Source organism: Rhinolophus hipposideros (genome assembly GCF_964194185.1).
Source record: "Rhinolophus hipposideros genome assembly, chromosome: 2".
Lineage (NCBI taxonomy): Eukaryota > Metazoa > Chordata > Mammalia > Chiroptera > Rhinolophidae > Rhinolophus > Rhinolophus hipposideros.
In genome coordinates, this window is record NC_138048.1 from 73,101,377 (window position 1) to 73,127,394 (window position 26,018).

General features: G+C 41.6%; 1 protein-coding gene across 2 annotated transcripts in view; it reads left to right on the forward strand.

Annotated features, from left to right (window-relative positions):
- Nucleotides 1-8,836: 8,836 nt before the first annotated feature.
- SLC7A14 (solute carrier family 7 member 14) overlaps nt 8,837-26,018 on the forward strand; it is a 97,312-nt gene continuing 80,130 nt past the window's right edge. Inside the window, exons 1-2 of one of the 2 annotated variants that reach the window (XM_081065203.1) lie at nt 8,837-8,954; nt 9,199-9,295. The gene's annotated coding sequence lies outside the window, so the exon portion shown is untranslated. Of the gene's footprint in view, nt 8,955-9,091; nt 9,296-26,018 lie in introns of those variants that run through there. The other variant, XM_081065202.1, reaches the window with a different exon arrangement.

The following is a 26,018-nucleotide window of genomic DNA, read 5'->3' on the forward strand; positions in this document are numbered from 1 at the left end:
AGTTCATGTGGTTTATGAGGTATTAACCTCACCTTCCAGAACTACGGTGGGAACAGGGCATAAGCTAGCCAGTTGTCACATTACATTTTCCTGAACTTAGTGATTAATTAAGAAATGGGCAAATGACCTCAGTCAGTTCAATGAGAGTGAACTCTGGGACTTGTGCTGAACTATTGGAAGAGTTACACTCTTTCCACTGGTGTTGTTAACCAGGTAAACAGTGAACCTGGGGCCACTAGTGGTCATTTGCTACCCTTTAGGAGAGTTTGGCTGAGGATAAAGCTAATTCAGAAACAAACAGAACTGAGAGATAATGACAGATCCCTAGTGAGGTTTTTTCAGCATCTGGACCCAGGTGGGCTGAAGTCCCTAACTTTTCAGTTACATGAGCCTTTCATTTAGGCTCTTCTCTTTTATCACAAAGGCCCAGCTTGGTCACTGTGCACATAGTAGCCTCTTGGGAAATATCTATTTTAATGTTCATTGAATGAGCAGGGCAGCTGCTCTGAAATTCTCCTTGAAAACACATGCATCAGATTCTATCTTGTATTTGGTCATTCAGAGTTTATTTTGACCAACTTCGTCAACAAATGACTGACATCTGACGTTCTTGTCAGCACCCAATAAATGTTAGCCATTATAATTTTAATTTTAAAAGTCTTCTGGTCTTCTTGACCAGGCTGAAATCACCCCAAAAAGATGCTTTGTTACTTGGCACCTTTTCCATTTTGTTCAAATAAATATCTCCTCCAACAATTGTCCTAAACCAGCCCAAGTCTCAGGACAGAGCAATCATTTCCACACCTTACAACCCTGAAGGCTGTTTCACCCTCCACATAAACACATTATTTACACTTTGGGGTTTCATTATCCTGTACTTCACTTACCCAACATGGGGAAAAAGACTTAATTCACAAAATACTCAGTGCTATTCCCTTGAGTAGACACACACACCTCTCAAAGCCAGAGGTCACTTCACCTGCCATGCTCTCTTTCTTGTTGACCTTTCCTCACTTCTTTTATGAGGATTCCTAACCAGCCAAAAGCACTGGTATGTGTGAGATGGACCAAGTTTTATGGAGAGTTCGGGGCTTGGGCGTGGGAGGGAAGGCATAGATGCTATTCCTGTAGTCAGCGTTTTTATCATCATATCTTCATATCAGAAGGTAGAGATCCTTGAGCGGAGAAGCTCAAGACCGGAAACAGAGCTTGTGGATGAAGCAAAACTTTGCAATTATTTATCAAGGCAGGGTAAGGATAAAAAGAGCCATCCTTATTTCTCCTAACAGTGTTATTATACATTAGATGGGTACCTCCTGTATGATAACCATTTGAATAGAGGCTCAAGCCTCTATTGAACATAGATATATAAACATAGATCGAAACAAGAAAAAATTCAGTGTATCTCTTGTGCAATAACACAGGGCTAAGCTAGGTCATTCAAAGTGGGGCTTGCAGGGTCGAAACCTCGAAAGCCGTGAGCTGGTGTCTCGTTCAGGACTTCATCCAAGAGGCCGAGTCATGTTTCGAGATCTGGACGTTCACTAGCAATTGCCCCAAGCCACATGAAGAAGGTGTGCCAGTCCAAGCTGAACACAGAGCCAAGGGCCAGTGCGCAGAGTGACTTGCCAATCCGATGACTGAATCCCCCAAGCAGGACATACTGATTCTTGCCTTGAATCATCTTAAAGGCACTCCTAATACCTACCACAATGAGACATAGACAACGGTAATGCAAGTATAATTAAACACCATAACATTTTTGTGGAAGGAGTGGGAGTAGGGCAGCAGGCTCTGAACTCTCCCTCCCTGGCGATTCTGTGGTCATGAATTAGGCGTTCCCCAGCTGAGATCTGCAGAGGATAAAGGCTAGAACTTCATTCCCTTTCTAAATTGTCTCATCACTTTCACCTAATGTACTAGACAGAATACTTTACAGAGTCTCTGGTCTTCTTAAGAGCTTTAAGAAATGAGTAAATGGAATAAAGTATTCTCATTTTCTAAAAGTCATTGAATTAAACAGGAGAAAGCTTATACACGGCAGATGAATACATATCTGTAAAAGGCTGACAATAAAATAATCACTGAATGCTTACTCAGAGGGCAGTGATTTGCCCGCCCATCTTATGAAGGAAAACTGCTGTGGACATAATAGACCCACTACCGGTATAATACATTCTCCACTTGGTGGCAATAGCATGGGCTATGAGACTGGAGCAAGCTAATAATCCCATTCATTCCTCTCTTCAATTCTCTCAGATGCTTATTGACATTTTGTTTTGTATTCAAAGCTGCTGCTGCAGCTGCTGCCTCAGTGAGCATTGCTTCCTTAGCAACGTGGCCTTCCTTACATGCAAAGGTAGCTAAACAGACCCCCCCCCATTGACCCATAGTCATGTCTCCATTGCCTATTGTTGTAATAATGGGTCATTGGTTGGTCGCAATGACAACAAGATGAAGTTTACTACTTCTGGGGCTCAGGAACTCTGCCAGGGAGCCCAGGGACCTCTTCATTCAGCATGAGCTCTTCTGCTTATCACTGCTACACGGGTGTAACTGCTCACCAGGACTATTCCCTAGCCTTCTCTGGGAGAGACACAACTCATTGATTTGAGTCTACAGAAGAGCTCTTAGAAGAAATCTGTTCCCATTCCCTAATTTTCTGAAGAGAAAGTGGAGGCTCAGAATAGGAAAGTTCCATGGCTGAACTCAGGCAGGTGGAGGCTGAGTCTCCTTCTCATCCATCTTTCTTATCACTAATAACATTAGGAATAGCCACTGATATTAAGCAACAATATGTGGTGGACACAGTGTATATTATTTCCAATCATCACCACAATTCTACAGTTAGGCATTATTATCCCCTTTCACAGGTTGGAATGCTGAGTCTCAGAGAACTTGAATGATTTGCCAAATACCAAATGACTAATAAGTAGTTGAGCTTGGATACAAACCCAGGTCTGTCCAACTCCAGAGTCTGTGCTCCTTCCCACCATGATGTCAGCAGCATATGGAGCAATTCTAGCTCCCACCACTCTCAGGCTCCAAAGGATGACTCCTCAACATGCAGTCTGGCCGTAACTATTACATCCTCATCTTAGGGCTTCAGGAGAAGCTTGGTTTCCCAGAAAGTCTGCAGGAGCCACCATGGAATCAGGATGTTTCAGTCATTTGTCTGCACATGTATAGCACAGCCAAGTCTCTGGAATTACAACGTCAGTCTGAACCTGTACTTTATTCTTTAAGACCAATCCTTTGGTCTGCAAGAGTAACTTTCTTAGACTTCCTGAAAGTAACTCTTAAATTGACAGTCTGGCAATGATCCTGATTCACTCTCATGTTGACCTTGACAAGTTATGTATATAAGCCCGCTGAGCTGCTGTTGCTTGAGTGTAAAACAGGCTACTAACAACTTGAGAAGAATGTTATGAAGACAAAATCATGTAAATGTCCTAATACAGGGCCTAATATTTAGTAGGTCCTCAAGAAATGATCATTTCCTTTCCTTTCCCTTACTTCTTTCCTTTCTCTCTCTCCCTCCCTCAGTCACCGTGGCCACTTTGCCTGACTGGTCTATCTATTTTGATGCTCTTGCTATCACCAAAGTCTCCTGGCATCCTGCATTATACTGCCTTTTCCTTCTGTCTGATACAGAAGGACTCAGGGGACAAAATGGACTAGTGGTGGCCCTCATGGCCTGTGAAACTTAGACAGGGGAGGCCTGAGAAGAGGGGAAAGATTGAGATGGCAGAATCAAGAACTGCTAGTGAGAGAAAGACGACATATTTAATAGAGACTGTTAATGTTCACTGAATCTGATTCAACTCTCCTTCCAGGCAGATGGAAGTATCATTCTTCTCCATCTCCCTTGTAATTGCAACCAAGTGGAGCCACATTCTGGCCTGTGGTTTGTGGGCAGTAGTGATGTGAATCACTTTCAAGCCGGAGCATTTAGTTGCTGGTGCAAGGTCCTCCAGCTTTGGTCCTGCCTGCCAAGGTGAACTCTGAAGTATTATTTTGAGATGGGACATCAGAACATGTTATAGAGTGACTACATGGAGCAGAGCACATCGTGCTCCACAGTACAGACATAATGTGAACCACAGAATTGTTATCTTAAGCTACTGAGAGTTTCGGCATGTCTGTTCCCACAGCATAACCTACAGCATACAGCAGTCCAAACCTTGACTTTCAAGCCATAGCCCCTTGGAAAGGGAGTTTTTGCCCTAGGAGCAAGTCATTGCCCCTACAGTTTTTTGGGGGAAGAGCACTAGATCGAGAGACAAGAAGCATGTGGAATGAGTTTTAGCCCTAGCTCATCTGCCATCGAACGATAAGACCTCAGGTTATTCATAAACTCCAAATCCTCACTTTTCTCATTTCTAAAATAAGAGTTAGCGTATACCAAAACATGGGACCCATAGCATCACTTTAGATCCTTGCTATTCAAAGAGTGGTCCAAGAACCAGGTGCACCAGTATCACTGAGATTATGTTAGAAGTGCAAGTTCCTGGGTCCCACCCAGACCTACTGAATCCAACTTTACATTTTTAACAAGGTTCCCAGATGATTTCCATGCACATTAAAGTTGGGAGACATATTGATTTAGATCATAGTAGGACTCAGCAATAAATGGCCTATAATCACAGAGTGAGGAAGTTATTCCTTTTCCATTTGTCATTTAATCTTCCTGATTACTTCATGGAGAAAGTCTCTGATGCCAATGTCTTTAATACCCCTCTAAAAGTTGCTAATTTTCTTTTCTATGGGGAGAAAGCAAGCCTCGTGTTCCTACACAGGCAATAGTATTTAGCTTGATTATAATAGTACTGTCTTATTTTCATGTGTTTATTTAAATGATTATCTTGTATTTATGATAACAGATACCCGTTTTCTATTTAAAGTGGTCTTACAACCTCTTTAAAACAAGTTACTTTCAATAAAAAAGTGAATGGATTTAAAGAAAACACATAATAAATGCAAAGAAGTGTTTGCTTTAATGTTTCCTTCCACGTCAGGGCATTTCATTGGTCTGACACTCCTGAATTCTCTCCACACCTTCATCATTAAGCAACTTTATTCTCTCTGCATGGGGTGGGGGTGGGGAGAGTGCCATATCTCATTGCAAATTAGGGCAGAATGAAATGAACATGCTCAGGTCAGCATCCCATTTCTTCCTCTTGGAATTTAATAAATACCTAGAGAATAATCACTCACGGGTCATTAGCTTATAAATTCCCAGTCCAATTGGTAGGATCCCAGCAGCAGGTTATTTATTCAATATATCTTTATTGTGAGCCTATAATACGCTGAGATCTGGTTCTGTGTCTTGTCTTCTCTTCTGCTGCCCAGAAACACCTCTCCCTTTGGAGGGCTCTAGACCAGCCTCTGGCCAGGCTGTTTCTCAGCTTCTGAATCTGCTCAGAGGCAAAAGGAGTATTGATGTGCTTGGGATCCTTCTAGAAGAAATCGTCAAGTGCTCATCATCATGAATCATAAGACAAAAACAGGTAATTATTTTTAAGGCATCTGGCCCAACCATAATCTATCCAAGCAGGTCAATTATAAAGGATTTTAGTGATTACACTGCTAAAGGCACAGACTTTTGGCAGAAGGCCTTAAGTAAGAAGGCATTGCCCCTTCCTTGGAGAATTATAATATTTGTACCTGGGCCCCTGCATGTGCTTTTGTCAGTTCTCCACCACTCAACTAAACTGGCACCCCTTATTATATTGCTCTATTTTGTTTTCTCACGGTTCGTCTCTCCAGTTCTTTGTTTACTTGTTTAGGGTCTGAATCACTTTACTATTTACTATTTACTATTCTATTTACTATTCTGTAAGCTCCAGGAGAGCAGGAACCATTTCTATATTGTTCATGGCTGTATGGCAAGTGTCAAGAATATGGTGACTAAATGAATCAAAACTCCCATATTCCAATTGTTGGAACAAGAAAATCGGGATGTGTATTTTACAGATCTACCTCGCAGTCACTCTGTCATATTATTGCTTAACCCTGAAACCGAGATATGCATCAATTGTTTCTCCTGTATGTGGTTCTAAATGCTCAACTACATTTTTATCTACTCCATTTTTCTTCATTGGATCAATAATCCTCTACCAACAGCTGGAAAGTGTCTGCAGTGGCTTACACAGGTAACAGTCAGCAGGCAAAAGACAAGAGCTTATAATAAAGGAGTAGGAACCAAGGGAGACCTCATCAAGAAATTATTTTATAAGGTGTAACTTTCTATTGTAATCTATGCAAGACCTGTTCCCCAAGCTGCCCTGTCTGCCTTTTGCTAGGTAAAGTTGACTTGAGCTTTCAAAACTAATTTAAAAAAAAAAATTTAAAAAAAAGAAGAAAAACACTAATTTGAAAAAATTATTTAGAGTCCCAGAGCAATTTTGGTGAAACTGTCCAAAATTTTCTGAAATTTATTCTCATCCAAGTAACTGCTTATAAAGTCACCATATTTTAGGCAAAATTAAATTATTTCATGCTTATTCTTCCATTTCTAATGTTTTCTCATGACAATGCAGAGACGGTTAGGAGTAAGAGGTAGCATTTTACCTAGTCTGGACAATTTTTTTTTCATGATATGGGTAGAAGCATTTGGTGCCTTCTGGTTTTTTGGTTTCCCGAAATATAAAGACGTCTCAATTGACACTTTCTCAATTGACACTTTTACCCTTTAAAGAATATTAAAAGGTAGTAAACCAGAAAACTGGACTGAACTCTGCTTTAGGGTGGGGGAAGCTCCTCAGGAGTTTCTGGTTTGTGTATGGATTTCACTGGGTTTATCAGCAGTGGGTGGGAGACTCATTTCACCATCCAAGGTACTGAGGAGTAGCCAGGAATTGCTCTTGTATGCTAAATACTTTTCTTTGAAATCAAACCCATTTTGAATATCCAACCCAAATCAATTTTACCTAGCAGAGGCAGAAAAGTCTAAACCCCACTATCCTGAAATACAGGGACAAACTTATCTCAGATATTAAAATTCATAACCACTGTGATTGTGGCTGGTGCTGTTCTAATTGAAAAGCCAGGGGGGAAAATGAGATTTAATCCAGAAACCCATCACAGAAGAGAGTGAAAATGAAAACATACAGCACTCAAAACATTATACCCCTTGAATTACATGCACACACACAGACTTACAGAACTACACTGACATTTTAGTAGCTGCCCATTCCGTGACAAATCTCATCATCTCATCCTTTCATGCTCATAATGCATCTGGACTAGAATAAATGTAGGGTTTTCTTTAGTCCATAATTAACAGCTTACATTTGTTAACTCTTTACCTTTCACAGTGTGGTTTCTTATACATTATTTCATTTGAACGTTACCACTCTTTCATGGAAAAGGCCCATAGACATTATTTTCCCATTTTAAAAATGAGACTGAAAGTTTGAGTAATTTACCAAACGTCATACAGTAAGTAACTGGCATAGCCTGCACCAAGACTCCAAATTTCTGATTCTTTAACTCTAACGTTTTCCTGCAATGTTTCACAGCTTCTTGGCCTGAAGTGCCTTGCAGGACTATCATAGGCTTAAATTATTGGGATGTGCCAAGACTTTAGATCTGGAAGCTAGTCCAAGGCAGTAAGGAGCTTGAGCTAAGTACCATGTTTCCCTGAAAATAAGACCTAACTGGAAAATAAGAAGCCTAAGCAGGATTTTTCAGGATGCCATCCCCTGAACATAAACCCTAATGCATCTTTTGGAGCAAAAATTAATATAAGACCCAGTCTTATTCTTGGGGAAACACGGTAGTTTTACCAAAACTCTCCTGGCACTAATCAGTCATTTTTCTGGGGAGAGACAGTGTCTCTGAGCTAGAACCCACAGCCTAAAGGTAGATTTGAACTGCTTCATCCCAGGAGTGGGGGTCACTCAGCCAGTATTCTTCTCAAACACAAGACCCGTGAATTTGTTTCCAAGGACAGGGAGGTACATTTATTGGCTCCCATTTTTGTGAGGCCTTGGACAGAAGACGCAAGAAGTCATGTAGGTACTTTCCATCTAAATCAGTCTACTCAATGCACATGAAATAATTCATTCTCTGATGAGACCAAACATGCCTAGGTTGGTACCATCTAGTCCTCATCTTTTACAGATATAACATAGCTCTGGGATACTCATCTTAGCAGAAGCAATGAAAAATATAAGCCTTGCGCCTCTCCTGTCTCCACTGAGACTAGTTATCAGTCTAGCCTGACTTCACAGATTCCTCCTTCCAAGTTTACAAAAGATACCTCCATTTCTCAGGCACAAATCATAACCTTCTTATTTTCTGAAATTTGTTTTAACAGGCAGGGGAAGAACTCTCATTTACTGAGTTCTCAATATGTGTACAGCACTGGGCTAGGCAATGTCAAGAACATTATCATTTCTAATTATCATAGCAGTCCTGTCATTTTCCAGATGAAAGAACGGCTAGAAGTGAAGTAACCCAAGCTCACACGGACTGGAATTCCTCCTGGTGGGTCTTCACATCTCAAATCCACAGTCTTTCCCCTTATAAGACGTTGAAAACACAAAGAAAAACTCGGGCTACTTGAGCTTTGAAGGAATAGGATCTTGTCTTTTTTAGAAGGAGAGAGGAAATCAGTCTCTCCCATCCCTTCTTTCCAATAAAGCCAAGACGGTGGAAGAAATGTGAGAGCAGCAAGGGCTCTTCCAGGAGAGGGGTAAGCGTTCAGAGGGCAGGAAGCCGGTCTGAATAGACAGCTCTCTTCAATGCCAAGACCAGCAGAGGCGGGGCTGCTGGCAGATGCTTCCTCAACACATCGACACTGCAAAGTCCTGCCCGTTCCTGCTTTCCCAGGACAGAGAACTGTCCATCTCTGGCCCCCTCAGCCTCCGGACAGCCTGACATACTGGAAGTGGCACCCGGAGGCTCAGTAGGCCAAGGAGGGGTTGAGAGTGGCAGATAGCGAATGAGTGAGTGGGTGAGTGAGTGAGTGAGTGAGTGCCTGCGTGCGGGGTCTTCTGGTGAGAAGCTTCGGCTCTGTGATGTGAGGGATTGGGTCGCCCACGTGACCCCTGGGAGGCGGAGACTAGCGAGCTGGAGGGAGGACTGACAGGCCGCAGGGAGGGGTGCGAGTGTGTGTGTTGGGGGGGCGATCTGAATAATTGAGGAGCTGTTCAGCATCAGCGGCTGCCTTCTATCTTCCTTTGCCACTAGCACCGCGCATCACAGTGGAAGAGGCAGAGCCCGGCGCTTTACGTCCGGACCGCCGGCCACCAGCCCCGGTAGCCAGTTCATCACCTTCAGCCCTCAGGTGAGTGTAATTCCCTCTTCACCGCAGTCTGTCCTTCTCTGCGCCCCCTGTATTTCGTCTGGACCGCCGCAAATGGGACGATCGTCTCTGGTTGAATGAACCAGGAACCGGAGCCACCGGGAGAGAGGAAGCAGGAACATGGCGCGGGGGCAGAGAGCGCCCTCCAGAAAGGGGCCCCTGAAAGAAGGGAGGAGATGGGTAGGGGTCTCTCAGGCTCTGGCCCGGAGTGAGGCCAGGACAGCGTCCAGGGTCTGGGGACGCCGGGCTCCGACTCATGGGAGCTGCCAGGCGGGGCTGGGGCAAATGCAGCCTCGGCGCCGCCCGGGAGGGAGGCGGAGGAGGGGGCCACGAGTGGTGTCCGGGCGCCCGGGTGTCCACAGACGCGGGCCCCTCCTTTCCTCCTGGCCTTGGCACACACCCGGCTCTCGGTCCTCGGCCTAGGAGAAGGCTTTTCCTGCCGCAGCCCGAGGGGAGGGAGGGGACAACGTCTATCCTTTTACCTGAGAGCAAACTCTTCAAAGGGACTCCAGCGGAGCCCAGTGCCCTAACCAGGCCAGTGCGCTCTGAGGGACATCTGTCCCCAGAGAGAGGTGACACGCCGGCGGCAGAGAGGAGGACGTGATGGGGGACGTGTCCAGGAAAGGTCCCTGGCCAGAGAGGGATCCCAGGAGAGGATTCCGGCCCTTACTTATTTACCCCGTCAGAACCTCCTCTCCTCTCCCATTCTAAAGCGTAGCAGTTTCCTACGAATCCAGAGGGCCAGAGTAGGGCAGTGTGGCCTCGCAGGACGCAGCCCCAAACCTCCTTCTCCCTGCTGCCCCCCCCCATTGTGTATTTTATATTGTGATTGAAGAGTAAGACAGAAGTCGCCAAACGACGAGAAGCGAAAGGAAGGGGGAGGTGGAAGGCTGGAGCAGCAGGGCTCTCGCCTGCTCCTGGCACTCCTGACCCCACTACCTGTTCGAAGCTCCGTTCACTGAGGTCTTGAACTGAGAGATGCGAAGGAACCGGCTCTGGGGAAGGGGTTCTGGCAGAACTGCGGAGCCAGCCACTGGAGGGAGTTGGCCAAGGACCACAAAATGATAACCCGTCTCCCCGCTTCACGGTCCCCACCGCACCCTGGGGTGAAGGGTCCGGGAGGACACTAGGGCAGGATAAACCCAAGCAGGAGTCTGGGCCGCCGAGCAAACTGTGGCGATGGTGCTGTCCGCGGTGCTGAAAGTTCTCCGAGGGGGGAAGCTAACCCGCCAGCACACCGGCGGCTCACCGCTTGCCAGCATTTCCCTCAAGCAGAAACTGCGTTAGAACCCAGTAAAGGGGGTCAGGTGGAAGAAGCGACGTAGAGAGACTGGTAAAGATGCTCTTCCTTCCCCCGGACTCCACTTGGAAGGAGCTTCCCGGGACTCCTGGGTAGAGGAGCGAGGCGCGTATCCAGCTTAGCAAACTTCGGGTGGGGACAAGGAAATACGTGGTGCCTCGTTCTGTTTCCTCTGCCTCCACGGTGAATCTTCCGGTGAATCAACACTTGGTAAAGTGTTGGGAAAGCAGTTAGGGGTGCTATTCTAAAAAACACTTCTGTGGCTTTCGGAAACCAAAGAATTGTGAGGCTACATCACGGAAGAGGCTTCATTAACGGAGAGACTGGGCTTTCTATTCCTAGCTATGGCTTTTTCTGTCTTCAGCACCCTTCTCTCCCCTTTCCCCCACCCCACACCTTGTTTACATCCTCTAGATAAAGCTCGCTAAGCAGCCCTGCATGTTTGTTTCTTTGACTAGTCTTTTATTTTATGGGTCAGATGGGAAAAGAATTAAGCCAATTTGGGGAGACCAAGTTAAGAGGATGTTTACTGAACACTTACTATCTTCTGGGTAATATCTCATTTAAACTTTCACAATACCTGCTAACCATAAGTATCACAGAAAACTGAAGTTAGGTATCTCAAATTCAGAGGTTGGACTCAAATACAGGTCTGCTTAACTCCAAAGTCCAAGCTATTTATCATTACATGTCATATATAGTTACTAAGATAAGCTGCACATACACATATCCTGTTATTACATATAGCTGTCATTGGGGAATATAGCAAGAACATCAAAGGAGGAAGAACTGCTTTCTTTTTCACACACACTACTCTCTCTTCCAACCCTTTCCTCTTTCCACCCACCCATTGTCACTCACTCCCACCATACCAACTGCTTCTGTGCATGCTGCTTGAGATACCATTGCTCACACAACTTGAACTTCAGGATTCCAAGAACAAGTTAGAGGACTAAAACAGCAGACTTTCCTGAAAAAGCAGAAAATCTTCAAGGAATCTGAAGGTCTAGAGCCCACAAGTGTTTTCTTATTCAAAACTGTACTCTTGAATTTTAGGGCAGGAATAACCTTAAAGACATTCAGCACTGTTTTTTCACAAGAAGGAGTATTTGGGGACCAAAAGATGGACATTAAGTCATGTGACTGAAATGTTAGGATTGGAACCTAGCTGAGTTGATTCCAGGACCAATGCCCTTTCCACTACACCCTGGTGCCTCCAATACTCTTCCATGCTACCTTCTCTGGTTATCTTTGACAAAAACATCACCATTACTGAACTATATTCAGTAATATACCACAAATAAAAATACCTAAAATACAAGCAGTCGTCTTAGCTACTTTTTCTTCCTATTCTTTCCATTCTGGGTCTCACTGCTCCAGTGTTGTCTGACCCAACATATCTGAGACATCTGACCCATTTTTCTCAACAACAGTTCTCCCTATGGCAGCCATTTGTAAATGGGATGGCAGTGTGGCATTTCTCTGCTTGCCTTTATGTTGTCTATATTTCCTCTCTGTGATCTATTTCCAACAAAATAATTTTCCAAAATTAATTACCCTAAGCACCTTCTTATGTTCTCATAGAGTCTTGGAAGAAGCCTTAAAAAGATGTAGGCAGAAACAAACGGTCATTATAAGTGCTAATATCTATCAAATGCTTACCACATGGCTAGGCACTGTGCTAAGTGTATTCATAAATCATGTTATTGAGTCTTCACAATTCTATCAAATAGATAATTTCATTGGAGATGGTCCTAGAGTTCTAGTTCACTCTAACATACAGAAGAACCTAATGTCCTATTCATTTTTTTTTTGCTCTGTTTCAGCCCAAATTCAAATTCAATTCAAATAGCACTGTTCTGCTCTTTCTCATAATATTTATCACTACAGAGTTCCCCTATTTGTTATCCTTACTTAAAGATCACTATATGCCTTTTTACTGTTTACCAACATTATGATTCAAACCCCCTCTAGAACTAATTAAGATTTAATGCATAATTAAATACATTACTTCTGTTGTACCCTCACTGAGTCATTCTGCAAGGATGCTCTTGCTAGGGTTCTCTGGGTCCTATGAACCAGAATCTTAAACTACATAGAATTACTCTATTCAATACTGTAGTCACTAGACACATGTAGCTAAAAATTCAGTTCCAGAATCACACCAGCCATATTTTAAGTGCTCAACAACCATATACGGCTACTGGCTACCTTATTGGACAGTGCAAATATAGAACATTTCCAGCATTACAGAAAGTTCTATTGAACAATGTTGCTTTAGAAAGTGCTAAAAAATTTTCACAGCAACTGAGAACTTGGAATTGAGGAAAAGGACTTGGGACTGTGCTTTGAAACTTCTGCCAAGAAAGGAGAAAAAGCCACTTGTGCCTAGAACATCCGCAGAAGCCCAAAGATGAGCAAGACAATAAGGCTAGCAAAGAGAGCACATGACTCATTGAAGGAGCTGGTAAACTCTGGGGTTTGCTTCATATGGATTCCATTTTACCATAGAGTAAAATATTCCATGGTTGGGTCTTGAATTCCAACTTAGAAATAACTTGAAAATTCTTATATACCCATGAACATATATATATGTATGTATATATGTATATATATGTATACATATATATACGTATATATATATAATAACATGTATATGTGGATATGTATGAGCATCTTATCTTATTAAGCATAGTATGATAAACATGGAAAGAATACTGTACTTGGAGTTAGTAAGGGTGCCACTTACTACTTGGTGACATTTTAAAGCCCTCTATAGCTCCATTTCTTCATTTGCAAAATGTTGATGAGAATTGCCATACCTATCTCAAAGGGCTACTGTGAGACTCAAAGTGTAGGTATATGAAAGTACTTTGTAAGGAGCATGATTGAATCTGTAATGGCTAATAATTTCATTAGGATAGGGTAGGATAGGATAAGATAGGACAGGATAGGATAGTAATAAACAAATAGAGTAGTTTAAACTGAATGCATTTCTGAATGTTTTTAATCCCTGTTATAAAAGTAATTTGCTTTTGTTGTCATTTTTCACTGCAATGTAGAATGCTCAAGAAAAAAATGTTTTAGTTGTCGAGATTTCTGGTTGGTTAGGTACAATGAATTGAAATATTGTTTGTGATTTAGTTTATTTGTCCCTGGATATTTGCTTCAAGATAAAACAAAAACAAAAACTAGGAAATCTGAGTGGTTCTGAAACAGCTTTAACTTTTTTAACTAATAGTTTTAAATCAATTGTCAATAATTATCTTGTCATGATACTAGGAGTTCAGAGATGATTTAAGAAGTATTATGGGTATTCCTCAGTATGAGTGGGGAAGGGAGATCATTTAAAAGGAATATTTTTACTAACTACTAATTGAAATGAGCTTCTACACATCTCATGAATCAATAAGAATAAAATAATTCTATTTCATGCATTGATTAACCCAAATAAAAGAAACTAATTAAAAAAAAATGAATTCTTGCAGTTGCAGTTAGGTTTCTGACCTTAAATAAGATGTTTTGATGCCATCCATTCTCTAAGGTAAAATCTGTTGGGATCATGAGTAGAACCTTAAGCACCTAGCTAACATTGACTCCCATCTACCGCTTACCCCCGCACCTTGATCTGTGGTGTTTATGCCTCAAGTAGGCGTGCTTTCATAGATCCCTGACTGGATCAGGAGATGGCACAAATGCAGCCAGACCTTCTTTGATGGTTTACCATTTTGATTCTTAAATATTTTTCTCTTACAACACAATGGTTAATACAATGTTCAGGCACTATAGAAAATAAGCCTGCAAAGGAAGCTATTCCGTAAGATAATTCTTAGTTGCATTTATTATGGTTGCTATTCATCCTGAAATCTCAATCAAGTTATTTATTTATTTATTTATTTATTTATTTATTTATTTATTGGCAAAGCACTTAAGAAATCAAGCTGAGTATGGCTAAGGGCTCTAGATTCTATCTGTAGTTCCAGGAGCTCTGGCAGGTTATTTCCTTTCTTAAGGACCTAGTTTGCCTTTGTTAAACCTTTATTAAGTTTTAACAAAGGCATGGATATTGACTTATAAGATGTTCTGCCAGAGAAATAGCTGAGATATACCCTCAGGCTCTGATGCTGGTTAAGCATGCCATTTTTAGGCCTTTGTTGCATTTGGAATTATATTACTAAAGGGAAAATTAGTGAGATTGTCAACTCTGGCCTCTAGTAGGTCATGCTGGCTTTAATAATAAACACCTTTTGATGGAAATCATGGTGTATTTATTTCATGGGACTTGTTTATCTCTTAGAAGGGCCTGGATTTAGAAGGTGGAAAATATATTACCTCAGAGCTGAAAAGAGTTTAATTTTCACTGTCCTCAACTTGAGGGATTTCACTGGTTTTATATCACAGGAAATAATGAGAACTGACAATGTAACTTTGAAACTGGTGCTTGCAATCTTTCGTTTAATCAATAAAATAATTGAGGACTGTCCTATATTGGCACAGAAATGTCATGGTCTTTGGGTGACTGGAACTTTTATAGTCTGGCACATGGGTGCTCAATAAATATTTGAACTCAGGCCATCGTTCCAGGTCAACTCATGCCATGTGCTCATCTAGCCAGAGAAATGAGGATTCCTTGTGACATTTTCCTTTATCAAACAAAACAGGAGACAAACACAGAACATCAAATCTTACCCTGGCAACCACTCTAAGCCCCTCCTGGGGCATAGGCAGTGATGGCCAAGGCAGACTGCTCTGAGAATTGTATCTTGCTTCCCTCCTCCAGGGAACAACGGGACACATCAGCCCAAGGGTCTTGCATTTCATAAATACAGTGCTTAAATGGAGTTGTGTGTTTTACTTTAAAGTGGTACTTGTTACTTCCTTGAGAAAGTATTTGATTGGCCTTCATAACTGATGTAGGCAATTGCTATTGTTCCTAAATTCAGAAGGAGCTTAACTTAGAGGAAAACACACATAGTAGTTAGAGGAGACCTGGTGACATCACAGTCTCACAGGTCACAGAATATTATCCTTTTCTAGGGATAATTGTTTTATGAGTTTTAACTGGTGATTACTGACAAAAATGAAAGAAAAAATAGATCATTCTATCCTAGCAAGTCAGTAAGCAAATGCTTGGAATTAACTGATTCTCCTTTGCCAAAGGCAAAATATTCCAACCCAATAAACTTTCCTACAAATAGTAAGCTGGTGTCCATGGCCCTGTTCATTTTTTAAAATTGTTTTTCTCTGTGTGCTTTTTAAATAATCAGCAAATTTAAAAAATTGCATCCAGGTGTTTGAACATTCTAACGACAAAATGGTCTTCATAATTATAAAGACATAACTATTCCTTAGAGATTATATTTATAGTATAATGTATTATTGGGCCAACATCTCGTAACAACTGCATAAACCTACTCTCTCACTTTACAAATAGAGAGATTGAGGCTGTGAATGGCCACCCAAGTTAAGAACAGAGGCAGAAGTGACACTTGAGCCTCTTCTCTCTCAATCCACTGCTCTTTGCATCTTGTAACATCATGCGTCTTTTTATTAGTCATAAAAACTTACTTAGTCAGTGACTTTAACCTCTTCTACCAACCTTTTACCAGAGCTGCTCAGAGTGGAAAAATGGAGGTTTCTGGATTTCAGATGATTTCCCTTTGCACTCCCAGGTGAAAGAACTACTGGTTAAGGACAGTCAGTACATAAAAATTTCATGGCTGGACCTATGAGTCAGAAGAAAAAGATTCAAAATCCCAGAACTCTTGCTGTAAGAATTTGGGCAAAGATTAAACTCCTCTTATCTTTATCATCTTCATCTCTAAAACAAGAAATTTGGATTAAGTAGCGTTTCGAGTCCTGTAAAGAATAGCATTCTATGAAATGGTGACAAGGGCGTGAATAATCCATACTCAACTTCATTCAGCCCAAATAATCAAAAATCAATCAAGAGTCTTAGTTTTACATCATTACTTGTTGGAAGCTCTGACATTTCGTGCTAACATTTCACCCAGTAACAATAATAATAGTAATGACCATGGTGATAGCTAATACTTGTTTGCATTTACTATGACCCTATAATGTTGGAAACATTATTATCCTCATTTTACAGGTGAAAAACCTGGATCCCAAAGTAGTAGAATAACTTTCCCAAATTCATACAGCAAACACTTTGTGCTCTTAACCATCATCTACACTGCCTCTTTGAAAACCATGAGTCTCTCAGATAACTGGTGTGTGTCATTTATAGGCCAATTAGCCCACAAGCCTCTTTTCTGGGAAATTTCCATTTCATCTACATTTTCTGCCTAAAAAAGCAATGAAGAGGGTGACTAGAACCTTGGGTCTGTGGTTCTGATGAAGCTGTATAGGTATCTGCATTGTCCTCCTACAAGATGGCTCTTATCCTTTTGTAAATGATGCCATTGATCAATTGTTTCGATGGTTCAGTATTGAATGCTGGTGCTTTGCAGGCTACTGAGTGCAATGAGGACCACTGTGCTGTGTTTCCCAAAATGTGTGAACAGCCTGCATTGCCAGAAATGGATGGAGGTTGGTGCAGGATCTAGCATCTTCTAAGGCAACAAAAGTCATTCCTCTACATCTTTACTGTTCAGTGGAGTCTTCTGACTTCTGCTCTAGCTTTTTTACTCAAAGTGATGATCTAGACAGCTTTTAAGGCCGAGAGGAAGAGCTTCAAGACTATCATTTCCCAGTGGTGGGCTTGGGTCAAGAGTAAGACTAAAACTTTCAAAATCGTGTGTGAAATTTGTTTTCTTCTCATTAAACCTACCTTACCAAATTAGTCACAAATACAGTACACCACAGTTCTCATCTATTTCACTGTGGATTTTAATTTGTGCTAAGCTGTTGATGGGCATCTAGCACTTAATATGATATGTCTAATAAGTTGAGAAGGCTAAGATAGCAGCCAAGTATACATATATATATACATATATATGTGTGTGTGTATATGTATATGTATATATTTTTTACCTTTAGTTTCCAGCTTGATCAACTAGCTACATATCCCACCAACACCAAAGGCCATTATGGAATGCATAACTCTACTTCTGCCTCTGGTTTTCTTGAAATTTTGTGGGGCGTGGGATGATGTAGGAGTCAGCTGAGACCTGATTTCTTGTGTCAGCATTGACAGGGTTACGAGACTTGAGCCAGCACCATACAACTTCTTCAAAACTCAGCTTCCTTACCTTTAAAATAGGGGAAATGGATTCTGTCCCTCATATCACAAGAAGGGCAAATGAGATAGAATTTGCTAAAATTCCTTGTAAGCCATACATTCTGTACAAATGAAGAAATAAGTTTTCCATCCTTTCAGTCCCTGTCAGTCAAAAATAACTTTTAATTTGTTGATACCTAGTCCTGAACAAGGGTTGATAGTAAATCAATGTCTTTAGGGTTAGAAGAACTTGGACTTAAACTTGCATGTCTAGAAAATGGTATTTACAATATGGGAGGCCTTATGGTTTCTTCTAAAATCAATGGTTTCCAATCTGAGGCAGTGCCATCTCACTGAGGGGTATTTTTTATTGTCACAAACACTAGGAGGTGGGTATTTCTACTGGCTTTGGTGACTAGGATTAGGAATGCTAAATATCCTGCACTAAGCTGGACACTCCTACACAATAAATCAGTAACCCACCCAAAATAGCAATAGCACTCCTCCACTGAGAAATGTCAGTCTGAGTAATGTGGGGTTCATGGACCCTGATTTCCCAATGGATACACACAGAGAGAATTTATTTTTGGTCTTCTTCCCCAGGTGAAATTTAGCCATACTCATGTGTGGTTTATAGCAGTTCAGAATCATTACTGAACTTCCAATAATTTTATAGAGAAGTGGAATACAGAGTCAGAGATCACTCGTTGTCAACTGGCCCTCAGAAGCTTCTACAAGAAGCCCCCTTCAACTTCAGCAGGGTCAAGGAGTCTCAATAGGTTAACATGCCCACAATGCAAGGCCTAGACTAAAAGTTGGCATTGAGAACCCAAAATCAGTGACTCTTGATTCTGAAAACCACCACCTTTGCAGTTCATTGAAGAAACATTGGGTCTCTTTGTGACTCTTACCTTGTGACAAGCATGGGACTAGACAGCACTGGACACAATTCCTGCCCTCAAATCACCAACAATCTGACAGTCAGATGTAAACTCCATAATTATGCATGCAACATGACATATGCTGAAACATGGTGTGAGGGAGCCTCCAAGCAGAAACCAGGAAACAATTTATCTTCATAGAGAAATTACAATGGAACTGTCCTTTGAATGATATGTAATATTTTCTCGTGTGGCTCTTGTAGAAATGGGAACAGCAAAAGCAAATGCTGGAAGTGTGGATGGAAATGATATATGTGCAAGCTGATGTGATTAGAGACCTGGCTGGTAATGATGTGAGGTCATATTGGAAGGATTCTGAAAAGACTTGAATGCAGCTGGGTGGATGTATTTATTCAGGCTAGAGTTTATTTTTTGAAAAGTGTTTTTATGAATATTTTTAGGAATATCATTGAATTCAAGGCTGATTCATAGGCAGATAAAAGAATCATGAAGTCTAATCTCACAGCTAGAAGCAACCATAGAAATCATCTCAGTCTTCTCCTTTCCCTGTTCTACAATTGAAGTAATTAAAACCCAGAGATCTTAAGTGATTTGCCCACGGTCAGCCAACAAGTTAATGGCAGTACAAGGACTAGGGCCTAGACCAGCCTTAGTCACAGTATTTTGCCCTGTTCTGTGCTGTCTTCAGGAATTTTATTCGTCATTTGAGCATAATCCAATGTAACACACAATGTGATGATGAAGTGTTTGTGAAGCTCCGAGTTTTCCATTGCTCACTATTAAGATACAGTTCCTTCATTACAACCAGTTGGTCTATCAGATCCTGGGTTGCTGCTACATGAGAGCATTCTCACCAAAAAACATGAACAGCATACCCAACACACGGACATGACCTTCTTACCCTGCTTCACACACCCTCCCCTGCCTCCTCTTTTCAAACTGCCAGAGATTACAGAGGCACAACCTGAACAGAAGGCATCTTAATTCCTGGTGGTTCTATAAATAATATGCTGTTCCTGCTTGCGTATAAATGATAACTGCCTCTCTATTTTCTAGATGAGGGAGCTTTCAGAAAGATGAAGTTGCCTTCACACAGAGCACATCAGAGATAGAGTTTCAGACTCCAGAATGCCAGCCCTCTTTTGTAAACAGAGTTGAATTTTTCACCCATCTACACACTCCTAAAAATTTATCCAAACTTATGGTCTTAAATTTCACCTTATAGTCAAGTTAGTCTGTGCGCATTTATATTTCCGAGATTAGCTATTTTCCACTTCCTATTTTCTGGCCACCTTTCCCCCATCTCTCATCCAATATACATCCAATAGAGATCATCTAAACTAACCACTCCTTTTACAGGAGTAGAAACTGAGAGTCAGCGAGAGAAAACCACTTGCTAAAGTTTGCTCAGCTAAAAAGTAGCACTATGACTAGATTTTCTGATTCCCAGTTCAGTGCTTTTTCCACCATATCAAGTTTCTACTTCCCAAGGATCCATAACATAGCATTTTCCCACTCTCCGCCATCTCTAGCCCCCTTTCATTGCATAACTCCATCAGGATGGATGGAAACAACTGATTGCAGTGTGCTCAGAGGTTCATTCCAGGACCTTGTTTAGAATACCCACAACTTGTTATCCCCCATGCTGTATTGGTCCATCTATCACGTTACGAAGCTGGTTATAGAAAAGTGTAACACATTTTGTAGTCTAGAGGATATACAATCTGGGCCGGCCCGGTGGCTCAGGTGGTTGGAGCTCCATGCTCCTAACTCCAAAGGCTGCTGGTTCGATTCCCACGTGGGCCAGTGGGATCTCAACCACAAGGTTGCCAGTTTGATTAGAGGATATACAATCAATGCCATCACTCACCTGGAGATCATACAGAAAACAGTGTGCCTGAGAAGAAAGAGTCCATGGCTGCCATCATTTGATAATGGAGCAAAGTTCATCCAAAGTTCACTGTAAGAGGCAGTTTATTAGAGTCAGAATCCCAGGGACCAGATAATCGGGTAACTGGATGAGTTTAAACAAGATTGGTAATACCCAAGAAAGTGAAAACAGACAATTCCCAAACCATTTCTCCTTCAGGGGCTAGGTGTTTCACCTGAATTAATCATAATAGTGCATTTAATTTAGTGTGTACAAAGTTTACTGTGATAGATGTATTTTTTTTAATCAATGGAATTCACATTTTCTGTTTAAGTTCCTTCTGAGGAATGTGTTTAAGCCAAAAACAGGCGGTGTTTCAGTAAAGATTATACTGAAAAAAGAAGGGAAAGAGAGGGAAATCCAAAAACTGACTTCTCAGGCAGGGCTTCATAGGGCCATAATTGTCTCATAGTCTGATCAGGCTTATGAGGCAGAGAACCTCTATTTTACCAGTTCTATCAAAAGTCTTATAGCTCTGCAGAATCAAGCCATGTTCCCCCAATCCTGTGAGGATGCTTTGTTAACCAGATGCTACTATAGTCACATGCAGTGGGGGATGCTTGTGAGTGTCGCCCAGGTTATCCCCTTCCAGGTATCAGGATAAGGAGCAAAGCAAATGAGTGCTCAAAGATGACCTCTGAGCACACTGTCAGGATTAATGGGGTCAGACAGGCTCACAAAATGTGCCATCTATGCCGCCACAGAGACGAGAGAATTCTTCCAGATTCCACCCCAGAACACATTTCAGGTTACAGGAATAGTTGTGCCCTTCAAAGAGAGAGACTTTTTTCCCCCTTTCCTTAGTGTTGGAGAAACTTTAGCAAATTCTTTTGGTGGAAGATAGAGATCTTATCTGGTCTCTATGCAGTCCCTGTTATAATATAAGAATATTCTGTGAGGATATTTTCTCAGACACGTTATAACTTCTTAACTCATAGCCTGTCTCGTACTAGTTACGAGCTAGTCTTCTAGGAAGTTCTAACAGATGCTCCAGTTTAACCACCAATCACGAATAAACCTCCCTAGTGGTTGAGTTATTTCTGTAAGGGGCAAATCTCTTATACTTCATGCTGATTCTGCTTATCCCTCCTCAGAGGGTACCATGATCGGACTTTGTTTGAGAGCACTGGGATCTGGTTTAACCTTGTCAGTAATCTCCATGTGTGGACACTGACATTTGAAACTGTATCCATTAGTCACTCTCAATACAGAATACATTCGTGGAATGACTATGACTCATCCACAAAACGTGGAAAGAATTAACTCTCAAAAGGATTTTGAAAAATCAGACAATATTGTTTTTCTGAAAGAGGCCAGACAACCATTTTGACTATTTTTATTTTTCCCTTGAGCTGACTGGTTATCTGGTTCCAAGCAGGCACAAACTATACAGATGGTTTGGGATTCATTTTAAATTCTGTCCTAGTCATACAGACTTTTGACACACTTTCTATTCCAGCATCAGAACACAGAGGAAGAAAATATCTGAATGAGGATAAACTGTTGTGCCAGAAATAAATTCCTAATTCAGACAACTGAAATATGCCACTATAGAACTTAACTGTCAAAATAGAAACAAGACTTCTCTGTTTCAGTACTATCTTAGTGACTAGCCTGTGTTCTTCCTTTCTGCCCCAACTGTTACAACTGACAGTTATAAGTGAATACTATGGTGCTATTACAAAGAATTTGGGGAGAACTGTCAATTAAGCATTATGATGTTATCTCTTTACACATGCGATTCCTACAGGACAAATTATTGAGTATTCTTCTTAAAGTCGAGGATAATTAGAGAGCTACATCATAATACTTCCGGTAATAGTAACAACACTTACATTTACTCATTTGATCCTATGAAGTAGGTATTATTATCTCAATTCTACATATGAGGATTATTGAATTTAAATGACTTGCCCAAGATCTCATAGCCAGAGAGGGCTATGGGCAAGATTCAAATGCCGTGACATTCGACACCAAAATCTTTCCCACCTATACTGCCCATTCATAATTTTAAAAATCTCTCTGAAACAGACCAGTCCTAATGTATCTTATATGAGCGCCTGAATAAGAATAACTTTGCAGCTGTACCTTTATGGCCTAATCAGAGGATTAGACCCAGGGGTCCAAAGCCTTGGTGTGAGACTCTGGGCACGTCAGACCTTTCCTAGGCCTCTGTCACTCCATCTACATAAAGAGAGAAGGAGTGGCTCTTTTTTTAAATTTACTTATTCATTCAACAAACATGCTAAAAACTAAAACTACAATGGAAAGAAACAGACTAAGACCTGTTAATAAAAATAGGAACCACTGTTCAGCATATTGTTGCTAAAATAAAAACAATATCAAGTCCCAATTGGCTAGAGTATGTGGAGGACTGCATTCAAGACTGGTTGTCTTGGTGTAGTTTTCTTAATTAGTGAAGTGATTTGAACTCTTCTTATGTAATTGTCAAATAAACAAAATTACAGGCCCAACAGACCAATGTATTTCAAGTTACTCCTTACAAAAGCAATGGCCTAGATCCTCGAGTTCCTGTGAATGGTTGCTGGGAGAAAAACTTGCCCTAAACTGTCAGTGATGCACACTACATCTCTAGACTTAAATTAATATTCTAGAATGTGAAAGTACATTTTCATTTGCCTACAGGAACTCATTTCTTTCAGCAAAGGCTGAGCTTGCGTGATTAGCCCCAAAGTAAGAACATAGTGCAGGAAGACTAATAGGCTGTAATGAGAGAAATAAAGGTCGAAGAGCTATTTATTAAACAAAACAGAATGGGGGATTTGAAAGGAAGGAAGTAATTTGAAAGGCCATTTTGTTCAGTTTAAGAGACTTCTAATGTTTAATCTTGCTGATGGACCAGAGCATGTTAAGGAAATGTTGAATGAGAGAGTGAAAACAAACAAGCAAAAATTAAGTCAACAAAAAAAAGGAGGGGAAAAGAATTTCATTCTTTCTAATGTACTTTCCCTTAAAATGGAGAACTGGGGTGGGAGATGCAGGAGCGTTTGCTGGGCAGTGAGAAGCGAAATGCTTTTCCTTCCCCCTAATCAAAGCCTTTACCAGTGTCCTGGGCTTGAGGGTAAGAGGTACATCTCACACATAAATAAACAGTTGGCTCTTTCTCAGTTCTGAATCACTCCAATATGTCCCGTTTTCAGAATTCACTTGCAAGGACCATCATCACGAATCCATTAACTAATAAGCCCAACTTCACCAAGCCTAGAGGCCTAATTTATATATAGGAAAATTTAGATTTTTAAGGTGATTTTTTTCCTTACCACAAGGGACATCAAGCTTTCTTAGCATAAAACCAAAACCAAAACAAAACAAAAAAATCAAGGGGGAACCACTGTCATTGGAAAAATGAAATAAATTTGCCAGTGTAATTTCACAGCTCAACTAGTAGACAGGGCCAATTTCGAGACAAAAAGTAGAATAACATCAGTTGTAAATGAATGGAATGTTTAAAAACTGAGGGCTGGACAGCATCACATCACTCAGGGTGGTCCATTTTAACTTTGCTTCAGATGTTAACGCAGAAGTCTCAGGGTTGGCCTTTTGGTTTTCTTAACAAACCCTAGGGTGATCCTCACCAGAATTTGTTTGGGGCTCAGCTTGGAGTTTTCTAGAGAAATGTTTCATTATAAGCTCAATAGCTATAGGACAAGTGGAACTCGTCTCTCCTGGGCCTTGAATAGCAAGCTAAGGAGATTAGGCTTTAAGCCACAGGCAGTGGGAGCCCCAAAGGGTTCAGTGCTATAGACTTGTGACCAGAAGAGTGACACGGAAAGTTTGGCAACAGTGAGTGCAATAGATGAGAGAGACAGAGAAAGAGGGTGGAACTAGAAAAGTCAAGTTAGGAGATTAAACTGTGGGAAATGTGCAAGAAAAATAGCATTTACTAGCTATGGAATCAGAGACCCTTATTGCTATTTCTTGGCTGGCGTTGAACCACGTCATCCAAATCTTGTTTGAAATGAACACAGCTCTGAGGACTGGGGCGACAGAGGCCCCTCTCTTCTCGGCTTCACACCTGGCTTCAGGGGCCTTCCTTTCTCTCTGCTGACAGGAGCCGCTCTCTACTTGTGGCGAAAGGGTTGGTGGGGACAGGCAGGAGCGCAGAGAGGGGGAAACCAGATGCGCTTGGCATGCCTGGAATAATTCCAAGGACACACCACGGGGAAGTGGAGCAGAATGATGGATTCAGGTCAGCCCCTCCCCAGCTGTGTGCGCCTCGCCTCACGTGGGTCCCTTTGCTTTTCTGAGCCTGAGGTGCCTCATCCGTAAGACAAAAAGGCGACCATGGATGATTGTCATGGTTGTTTCCAGCTTGAAAATTTCCAGCAGCATACTATTAATTTAAAGATGCATTTCATGGATCGCATTCAATTCAATTCCAGGATGGACCACTATGCAAAATGCCAAAGCTCCAAAGACCTTCATTTTTTCACCCTCCATTTCTTGGTTATTTTCCATTACTTTTCTGATGCAGTATTTTTCCCCACTTCCTTTCCCCCCCGCCCCCCCCCCCCCGCCATTTTCTGGTGACAGCAGGGAAGGGACTGCTTCCATAAGATAAGAATCCGAGGCATCTATTTATCAACAGGACAAGGAGGAGCCAGGGCCTAGCCAGCCCGCCCTTTCCACACAATTTTCTCGTGACCCTCACCCTTGTACTAGCAGGAAGAGGAAGCTTAATTCAGCCTGCCTTCTGACTTACTGTTTTATCACCACTTTTCCTGCCAGGCTTCAGGCTCCCAAATGTTCTAGGCAACTCTCTCCCTCATGGCCTGCAGGCCAAGCAAGGTAATTGTTGCCATTCCCTTTTCCTAGGAAAAACAATAAAGAGGGAGGTGATTTGCACAAGTCTTGCTGTAGGTTAGTTAACAATAACCACTATGCATGTGCACATGTACACATACTGCCCCAGACTCATCTGCAGCTGCCTCTATTTAACTTTGGCCTGCTCAAATCTAGCAGCTCAGCAGAGTCTTAGAGACCTCAATTCCAAGGAAAGGATCAGACCCTGAATTAGTCACTTATGTCCTGGTGCCTTGAACTACTATTGCCTTTGAGAACTATCAGTTCTTTGCCTTGCTCATCTCAGCTAAAGCTGAGCTCTGGCAGGGTCTCCTACACCTCGCGATCCTACCTCACCCTCACCCCCACCCCCTGCCCAGGGCTTTCAACTCACTGGTTAATATACCAAGGACAACTTCAGTTAACTCAAACGAGAGAGAATCAGGCTGGTATAGAAAGTAATAATCTATTTCTTTTGGTCCTCAGAGGTTAACGGGACGAGAGATTTTCTCCTAACAATTCAGAATTCTGCAACAAGAACCAGATTATTAGGTGGCTAGAAATACTTAAAAAATAAAACACTCAAT